General features: G+C 34.6%; 1 pseudogene; it reads right to left on the bottom strand.

Moving 5' to 3' along the window:
- Positions 1-2,894: 2,894 nt before the first annotated feature.
- Positions 2,895-10,915, bottom strand: LOC107432356 (uncharacterized; annotated as a pseudogene).
- Between the last annotated feature and the right edge of the window lie 107 nt (positions 10,916-11,022).

Below are 11,022 nucleotides of genomic sequence, written 5' to 3'. Positions count from 1 at the left end.
TTACTTTTTATTATTTGAATTTCACTTTCCTCTTCTATTCATTTCAATTGTTCTTAGTATCCATTTTGTATCATTTTAGTGATGGTTTTGAGTGGTGGGTGGTGATAGTATGGCATGTGAAGCTGTGCTTTGACAGTGGGTTTCAAATGGTGGTGGCATATGGAATTGTTGTGGAATGTTGATGGAGAAAATGGTTATTTTACTGGACTATTTCTGTCTTTATGGAATAGATCAGATGCCAAATCAATTTTTTTAATGCCTTGGGACTATGACTTTTTTTCAAAGGTTATGAATCTTGCTTTTGAAGAAATTTCTTGGTGATGACTAACCGGATTATTTGGTTTAGTATTTTTCCGAAGTAATGATGATGGGATTTCTTCTAACCAATAAAAAAAGCATAGTCTGGTGACAATTTGGTATTAGTTTCTAAAGATTCAACATTAATTTGCTTAATGCTAGTGGAAAAGATGTATCAATGACATGAAAGTGCGATAATTTTCCTTTTCCTTTAGAGAAGTGAAAAAGAAAGGAGAAAAGTCTAGTTACTCCATTTTGATGGTACTTTTTTTTTTTTTTTCCCTATATATTTCTAAAATCAGAAAAATCAGTAAGAAATATAGGGAAAAGGGAAAGCTAGTGTAAAAGAAGTGAAGGTCCTCCTTTCGGTGGGTAAGATTAATGGGTGATTCTTTTTTATCTCTTAAAGATTTCCCAAAACCAAAAACTTATCAGAAAAGAACTTGGTAAAGAGGTTATTGAACCTTGAAGCCTAGCAAAAAGCGACACAAGAATATATTGTATAAATGAACATGTTCTTTAATTTTTTAAAACTTTTTGATAAAGTGAAAAGTATCAAATGGATGTGTTTTTCTGGTTCGGTTGACAAGCCATTCGGTATGTTTGGTTGTTAGAAAGCTTTGATTTGGACCCTTGGGAAAACAAATCAACAGCTTGGGCTAAAAATAAAAAATACAAAAAAAGTTGGTAAAATTCTCTCTCAGTTTTTTTCTTTTTTTTATGCTTTTTGTCAAAAAGCTAAAGAGAAAATAACTTGGCAATTGACACTTGGAAGTTGGCAATATTTGCCCGTTTTGTCCGTTTGTTTTATATATTATTCTCTACTTGATAATTGATTCCTTCCTTTTGTCCACTCAATGAAAATGAAAGGAAAATCACCCCCATTGAAAAATAAATCAAAAACGCATTTTCTTTCTTTTTAGAAATTTTCTCTTTTTTGTTCTTTTTCAATCTGAACTTTGAAAATCTAAAGATGGATAGGCCAATCCATTTCCAATTTTAGAAAACCACAATTAATTATATTTGAGATTTTGTTGATGGAAAATTTTTATAAATTTTTTTTTTCTCAATGAATTTTGTTTCAAAAGGGTATTCGTAGTAATTGTCAAAACTACATGTATGCCTTCATTTCTTACCCAAGGGAAGGTAGGTTATCTAGTGTGAAAAATAGCTTAACAAAGTAAAAAAATTAAGTGGGTGAAATGTTTTTGTGAATGGTAGGTTATGTTTCTAGTTATGGATTGCATATTTAGCTCAACTTCCATTCTACTTTAGGACACTAACTTGCCATTTTAGTTGAAGAGTGGCATTTTTTTTTCTTTTTTTCCACCAAAAACATTATGAATTTCTTGCAACTGAATGTATCTTTTGCAATTGATGTTAGAACTATAAAGATATTAACATATTACGGAAAACATCAATCCCAAGAACCATTTAAAACAACATAATTGTCTCCCATCCCAAGATAAAAGAGAAAAAAAAAAGAAAAAAGGAAAAAAGAAAAGAACAGAGAGAGAGCAGAAAATGCACTTTAAAGTTTAAACTGAGAGATTGAATGAATAGAAAGTTGGTGGTGTGTGTGGTTGTTAGCTGTAACCATGCTTTTTGTTGAAAGCTAAAAGTTGAGGTTTTGGTAACCAAATTATTATCTCTTGTCAGAAACCAGGAAATCGTACCCATTATCAAGAATTATCATCTTAAACAAACTTTAATTGTTTCCCCAAATAGATGAAGATTGGTTTCTGAAGAACAAGGTCTATGTTGTAGCATACACTAATTAGAAATCTATTGATCTATTATTATCTTTTTAATAGCTATTTCTCTTAATTAGCTTGTAAGCACCTTTAACCTCCCACCTCCTATTTAAGGAATAGATTTATCACCGTTTTAGTGTGATGCACAAAGGTTGTATTCCCATGAAGAAAGCATGCTGAAAAAAGAATTACGTAATATATAAATAATTCTTCTTCTTGTTGCTTCTTTCCTAGTGTTTTGTATAACCCAAGTGATAATATTCATATTCATCTTTGTTCTTAAACCACGGCCAAAAAAAATAGATAAATAAATAAATAAGAGGATGTAAAATGAAGCTAGGTGATTGTCCTTAAAAGGTGTATAGATCGTGTGAATATAATCAAATGTAAAGTTGGAATAATATCAAAGTAAAAAATGGATTGAAATAAAAATAAATAAGTAAATAAATAAAAAAGAAGAGTATATTGTTGAAACATGGAATCGATGTTGTCATTTTGACATTTGATTAACAAACTGCAAAAAATATATAATAGGACATATGCTAAGAGATGAGAACAAACTAAAGCTAAGTGAGAAAAAATGGAATGGAATATTCACTATCTTACTAATTTTACTCAATTTGTGAAAATAGACATTTGATTACTAGATGCCAATTTCTACAGATTTATAGTCAACTAAAGAATGAAATTCCCAATATATGAGTATAAAGAAAACTGATCAATGGCCTGTTGCAGATGCTTTATCCCCTAATAATGGTTTTCATTTTTCAATATTCAGTGAAACTGTAAGACACTAGATAATTACCAATTTGTGAAATAAATAAATAAATAAATATATATATATATATATATAAATATAAACTAACTATAAATTGCCCACTGAAACTGTTCATTTTAGACAAAAATTTCTAATACAGAGAAGAATTATATATAGGCAGTTAGTCCCTGAGGAATCTCCAAGGTCCTGTTCCTGTCCCTATCCTGCAATTACAAATACATATGCTTAATGATGAAGCTGTACTTAAAAAACCCATTTGTTGTGAAATTCTATTCCTAAGATATCTTTTGGTATTACTTTTCCTTTTTATATGACATAAAGATATTATTATGAATCAAAGGAATGCCTGATGAAAAATGTAACAGCAATTTAGTCCCTCCTCAGAAAACAGAAACATTTAGTATTGCAACAAGAAAAGTTACCTCCAAAAGCCAACCAATGCACGAAAGCTCATGTATAAAGATAGAGCAATCCATATACCAACAAAGCCATGAGTTGAGGAGAGTACAAACAAACACCATATGCTCACTATAGCAACCAAAACCTGAATCCAACAGGGGTTTAGTTAATTCAGATTTTGTTACTGAGAGAGATAGAAGAATGTAATGAAAAATGAACGATAGTTTAAAAAAAATAAATATATAAATAAACCAGTGGCTTTAAGACTTGCCATTGAGTATGCAGAATATGCGAAATCTGATGCTCCATAATTGACTCCATCAACACAAATGCTAAAGCGCTGATAGGTTGAGTCAAAGCAACAAACTAGCAAGCAAAAAAAAAAAGGTTCAGTAGTAAAATAATGTGATCCAATTGGACTAAAAATTTTCATAGGAAAGAGTGGGAGAGAAAAGTACCGGGATGCCTAAGCTCATTAGCTGCAGAACTTTGATGTCCTTTGTGAATAATCTGGAAGCACATTGTAGAACAACTGCAATGATGACTGACAGCACAAGGCCTAAAACTAAACCCAACTGCAGTACACGAGAAGCAGTGGCAGTGGCTTTGCTGTAATCCTTCCTAGCAAATGCACTGGCAAGGATTGCCTGAGTACAAGTGGAATTCAATTACAATCTAAAAAGCAGTATATTTCTGTATGCAATGTCATACAGAGATTACTTTTGCTTTTAAACATTCAGAAAAGAAGTTTTAAGAAAAAAATTTGATGCATGCATCAAAATATTGCATATAATCCATTGACGTTAAGATGTTTCTGAAAACTTTCAAGTTGATAGTCAGTGGTACTGAACTTGCCTAAGTAGGGAAGAGAATTAAGTCTAGGGCATAAAGATGACCATAAGAGAAAATCTTTTTTGGCCATACAAGTAATGTACAAGTCTTCGTTTCAAAATGTGGGAAAGTCATATTAAACAGAAAAAAGTTGGAGGTTGATGCACAATTATCACCATTGCATTTCTGTTTATGTAGTTTTTTTCTTTTGCTTACTTGTCCAGCCACAGCCAAGCCATCAGCAAGCAAAGAGGTCGCCAGCCAAAGCTGCAAGCAAACTTGAAATGCAGCCATTGATGTTGAACCCTGCCTTGCGGCCAATGATGCTGCCAGTGTAACACAGAATGTTGCGGCGATGACCCTCATCAGTAACAAGGCTCCTGAATTAAAGCACCACATTGGTTGGCGGCTCGTATATCTTATAACAAAACACTGGGGGCCTAGAGTTATAGCAATGCCAAAGGAAATAAATCTTTATATCAAGGATTGGTATGTTTCCTGAGAGAAGGTCTTACCATTTTTAAGAAATCGGCCAAATTGCAAATCTTTGATACTTGGGGGTAGGAGGGTAACAAGTTTCATTAATCTCCACAACAAAATAAGGGAGATTAAGTACCTATGATAAACTCATATTAGGTGGAGAAGAAGTAAACTAAGATATTGCAGAATGTTATTCATGAAAAATCATGATTCCTGAAGTCCAAGCAATTGGTTATCAGCAACAGATAGAAGCTTACTGGGAAATAACATGGGCAATGGCTGCACCGCTAACACCCATATGGAGAGTGAAGATAAGTATTGGGTCTAATATGATGTTTGCTACATCTCCCACCACTGTATTGAAAAAAAAAGAAAAAAAAAAAGATTCAGTTGAAAATAAATCAACAAAGAAAGATGGTAAGCTCACTTTTCTTTGAACCAAACAGGTGTTTAGATGTCATAACTAGTATTTCCATTCAACATTTGGATGCTCAGTAGTATGCAGCAAATAAAAATGACAAAAAAGTTGATGGAAATGCTCAAAAAGAAGAGAAATCAAAAGTAAATAAAAAAAAATGTTATAGATTACTTGTAGCATACAAAGGAGTCTTTGTATCTTTCATTCCACGAAAAACCCCTTGCATAGCCAAGGAGAGAAGAACAGCTGGAGCGCTGAGTGACCTCAAGGTTAAGTACTGTCTTGCGGGATTTAGCACAGGAGAATTCTGCATAAACAAAACAGCACCTACTACAATCTAGCTTCAGTAATTCAAATATTGGATTGAAATGGAAGGTCGGCGAAAAACAAGATCACATCACATAACAAGCATTTATGTAAATTTAACGAGTTTGAGTGCTATGGTAAGTCTACTAATCAGACCATTCCAGCATACCAATAATATATATCATCATATCAATACAACTTAAGAATTATAACACCTTCCATTTCAATACAGATAGCTATAGAAGAAGTTAGATGTGTTTAGTGAGCTAAGAACACTTACAGAATCAACCCCCATGTAATTCAAGATTGGTTTACAAGCCATAATAAGGAACAAAGCTTGGACTAACCCAAGCATGCTGGCTATAACCAATGCTGATGAAGCCGATGGAATATGTCTTTTGATTTGCTCATGTTTGAGCGTTTCTGTCTCAATACGGGAAGTAGATGACGTCAGGGATGCAGAGTCTAGTTCAAACAATGAAGTAAATTAATAAGTTAAGTGGTGGCATATTGATTCATAAAATACATGGAAAAGGAAAAATAACTTAAAACTGCAGAGGAAGGTTCAAATGAGAAAACAACTAGTTAAGGAAGGAAAAGAAAAGATACCAACTAGGGGTGAAAGCTCTTCCATTTCCAGTTCCTTGTTGAAAGAAATACCCTTTCCAAGTTCTACATGTTTTAGTGCTTCATGAGTCAATGTTTCAATAGCATCCTCTTCAGCGACGAAGGAGGTTGTTACACTGACAAGGGGGAAAATTGCTATTTTTCATGCTTGGTTGAAAACAGATATAGAGATTCCCACAGCAGCAAGCTCCACCGGACCTATATGCATTTTGAATTGTTCATCACCCAAATCAGTTCGGTTATACAATTTCTCGGACTTGATAATAGCATAATCATTCAAGTAGTAATCAAATTGGTAAAGAACTTATTGCAGCATGGATGGAGATTGAAGAACATCAAAGAACCAAGATTTTGTCTAGGTGAAGAGTATTGCAACGTACCATTTTCTAGTCTAAGATATGTTCAACAAAAGGAACAAAGAATTCGACACGGCATCAGATACATATTATATACTGTAAAGCTTTTCTGGAATGAAAAGATGACTTAAAACACAAACCTATATGGCCTATAAATGCTGTGTCAATAAGAGAAGCAATAGGATCTGCTGTCAATGCCAGTGCTGAGGGAAGGGCAATGTGTGCTATTTCCAGGCCCAGTTCATCCTTTTTGAAAACATTCCTGCAAATCACATTTTTTTTTTTATCACAATTATGGATTGCCCTTTATTCTTATTATAATCTTTTGTCTAATAAAGAAAATTAGAAAATCTGTTAAGGAATCAGATTAGTACAAAAAGGACTGCAAAAAAGAGTTAGCAAGCACTCTCTCTCTCTCTCTCTCTCTCTATATATATATATATATATACACACCTTGAGTCCTTGAAGAACATGAAGAGAGGCATATTGCTCATATCCTGCCACATCGAGCAAAATGACTGAAACATCGAACCAAAACACTTTGCCATCATATATTCATAATCTAGTTGTGATCTTCACCGTTCCAAAACCCAGAAATATGATTCAAATACGAAAGGTTCAAGAGTAATGAGAGCTAAGAAGATGACCAAGTATACAAGTTTCAAGAAAGGAAGCATTAAAGCTACAAGGAATATTAAACAGCAAAATTTTCAGGATAATCTGAAGGAAATGAACGAAAAGCATGCTTAAGGGAGAAGGTTTTTTTTTTGCAAAGTTCTTTGAAAATCCCACCCCAGCTACGAAAGACACTGCATGAACCTCCCTCAGTCATATGAAACCACGATAAACAACAAAACAAATATTGTATATGATTCATAAAACTATTATAATAATAATAATTATTATATTTTATAATATTATTCATATAAAATTTATGTAATTTATATCTATATATATATAGATATGTTACGTGGTGATTTAGCAATTTAATTCACCAAGGTTTCGGTCAAAATCTGGTCTGATCAGTCTTTTAACCACGATGGCTGGCTCCTTTTTTTTTTTTTTTTTTTGGTAAATTATCCTGCATTAACGCACAAAAGAAAACCCCACTAGAGGGCTTACACCAGAGGCTGGCTTATATATATATATATATATATATAGTTGGACAAAGGAATAATGTATAAGCTCTAAGAGGTTGAATTTGTTTATGTATATGTTTAATTAAAATATGAAAATAAATGTAACTATTACACATTAATACTTATTTACCACAACTGAAAAATAAAAAAATAAAAATAAAAATCACACATTAATACTTGTTCCGTATCCCTGTGGAACAATTGTAGTGGCTTACTCGTACATTTGACTTGGTTCAGGCCAGACTCTGGATCCTTTAAAAGTCTTTTATTCTTTTTTCTTTTTCATATGGCGGATGAGGATTGATTTTTACTACTGGATTGTCAACACAATACTTGAAATTCAAAACAAAGTATACAGATTTTGTTATTTTGGAATATAAGCAAAAAGAAATTTAGAAGAAAATATAACAAAAGTAATAAAGATAATATATATATATATATATTTTGGGAGAAGTTGTAAGGCTGAGACGAATTAATTTACAAATGTTCAATTTAAAGTTTCATTTTCTCTTTATTATAACATATTAACCAAAGTGCTGACATCCTGCTCTTTCCTAGCATCCTTTATGCATACAACCTCATCTTCATTTCCATTAGAAACACTACCATTATTTTATTCATCAAAAAAGAAAAGAACTACCATTATTCGTCCCCACAAGTTGCCTCATCGTCATTCCCATTAGAAATACTACCATTATTTTATTCATCAAAAAAAAAAAAAAAAGAACTACCATTATTCGTCCCCACAAGTTGCTTTCCACCATCCCCATCCACATTTACCTCCTTCTGAACAATAAAATTATTAACTACCATTTCTGTCCGACCCCCGTCACCAAACACTGATCCCTAACCCCCATCATCCGCATATTTATTCCCAATATTTATACCAGTGCCTTGAACCTTCTTCTTATTTGATGAATAACCAGCCATATATATATCCTTCTTCTGAGTTTATGAATTACCGCCATTCCTGCGCGCAACCATTTACTATACTGCGGTGACGAACCAGACACCTCAAGGGAAATAAATCTATAAACTAAAATTAGTCATGTTAAGAAAATAACATGTTAGTGAACATTAAAAAAAAAAAAAAAGAAAAAAAAAAAAGAAAAAAAAGAAAGGAAAAAAAAGAAAGAAATGCACATTGAATTAATTTGTGTGATAGTGCAATCAATTTTGAATGAAGCTTACGAGTGTAGAAAATTCAAGTGTCATTTCAATTTCAAGTAACATATATTCAAAGGGAAAAATAATTCAAACATACAGAATTCCAAAATAATCTTGTTTTTTGGTTTACAGTCAACTTAGATAAGAACCGATTTCTTCCTAGCCAACTTGTGAAGAAGTAAACGAAAATTTATTTTCGTTTTGTTTATCAAGACCTACTTCATTAAATTGAAGTGTTTAGTAGAATCATATCAAAAGGACAGAGAAAGACACAAGCTACAACAAGTCTAATACTCCTTCTGTGAAGTTTACACGCTACAGCTTTTCAAAGCAAGTTCTTAATAAAAACAGAATGACGTATAGAATTAGACGGCAAAGAATAGCCAAGACATAAAACCACTATCCTTCATTATTCTCCTATTATTGTGAATCTGTCATATAAAATTTGGTCATGGTGAACTGATTACTGATATGTAACATTTCGATCACCAATAATCTCCACATGAACATTTTCCGTCCTCAAACCTATGAAACCGATTGTTGTCCCTCACAATAATTACCCTCCCTGAGCACTTGGACATGAACTTGATTGCAGTGTGACAATCACCACAAACACGCAAATTTTTCATTACCCTGATTGGCCTTTCCGGTGGGAAGGTTATGAGTCCAAATGCTATGGCCAATCTTTCACTGTGATACCTAATTGTTTGATTTTTCTCCTCACCATCTACTTTTCTCAGCACAAAACTTGTGTCTGCAACATAACCAGCTTTCTCCATTTCCTCCCCCAACTCCTCCAACTTCTGGTAAATCTCTTTGGTTTTCATGTGACACCTATCCCCAGCAGCAAAGGTGTGGATTTTATTTCCATCCTCTACCCAGCTCAAACCCGTTTCCTTCTTCACTCCTTGATCTCTTAGTGCCTTCCTTGCTTTGGCTGCTTCTTCCCATCTTCCAGCAGCAGCATAAGCATTCGACAGAAGGACATGCAAGCCTGAGCTCACACTGCCCATCTCAGAGACTTTATCAGCTACCAAGGCTGCCAATTCAGTGTCGCCATGAATTCTACACCCTGTTAATAAAGCTCCCCAAACCGATTCCGTTGGTTCTATTGGCATTTCGTCAATGATTGAAGCTGCATCCTGCAAGTTTCCAGCACGACCAAGCAAATCCACCATGGAAGCATAATGTTGAGCCCCTGGTTCGATTCCATACTCCTTCATTTGCTCAAAGTAACGTTTCCCTTCCTCGACTAGCCCAGCATGGCTACAAGCATAGAGGATACACAAAAAAGTAATGAAATTGGGCTTCATTCCAACACATTCCATCTGTTTAAACAGATCAAAAGCTTTGTCCGTGTGTGCATGCTGAGCACAAGCTATAAGCATTGCATTCCACATACCAAGATTCTTAATTGGTATCTCACCAAAAACCCCATAAGCTCCTTCTATAACCCCACATTTCGAATATAATGAAATCAAAGAACTACCCACAAAACTCGATGAATTAAAGCTAGTTTTGAAGCATAACCCATGTATTTGCTTCCCCAATTCAAGTAGCGTCGAATTTCCACAAACTCGTATGACACTAGAAAATGTAAAATCGTTAACCTCCAAATTTTCAGTTAAGGCAAGCTTAAACAACCTCAGAGCCTCCTCATCTTCACCCATTTGAGCATACCCATATATCATTCCACTCCACGAAACTACATTCTTTTCAGGCATTTCATCGAACATTCGCCGAGCATCTGTTATCTTTCCACATTTTGCATACATATCAACCATCGAGCTCCCAACAAACACATCAAACTCATAACCAGTCTTAACCACAAGGCAGTGAAGAGACTGCCCAATATCACACCTACCCAGAATCGCGCATGACTTAGTCGCACTCGGGTATATATGATCGTCGGGTCGAAGCCCATCAACAAGCATCCCACGAAAGAAGTCAAGGGCAAGCAAAGGACGCTCATTCTGGGCAAGCGACGAGATAACAGAGCTCCAGGTGGTGGATGATTTTCGCGGGGTTTCATGGAAAACTCGGCAGGAACAAAGTGGAAGTTGGGATTTTGAGTAGAAGTTGATGAGGTGGTGGGATAGCAGAGGGATGGTCTGGAATCCTGATTTGATGATATGGGCATGGAGCTGAAGACCCTTTGGGATGGACCTGGAGCGAGTGAAAGAGAGAAGGAGGTAGCAAATGTGCCTGTAGTTTTGTTCAAAGCTGTGTTGGTTCAGCGGGTTTTGAAAGGGTTCTGGGGAAGAAGAAGTTGATGGTTTTGGGAGAGACAGACAAGGTGTCAATTTCAGTGTCACTTGGAAGGGCTTTCTGGGAATTGGGTGAAGCATTTAGAAAGTCAGCGAATTTTTGCTTCCAACCCATAGCGGTGAAATATAAATTGCCACTCAATCGAAACGACACCGTGTAATATAGAACTTTCAGTTTTTCTCTCCCTTTAACGTGTATATAA

This window comes from Ziziphus jujuba, chromosome 11 (genome assembly GCF_031755915.1).
Source record: "Ziziphus jujuba cultivar Dongzao chromosome 11, ASM3175591v1".
Classification (NCBI taxonomy): Eukaryota; Viridiplantae; Streptophyta; class Magnoliopsida; order Rosales; family Rhamnaceae; genus Ziziphus; species Ziziphus jujuba.
The sequence above is the reverse complement of the archived record's forward strand: the minus strand, read 5'-3'. Positions and strand labels throughout refer to the sequence as shown.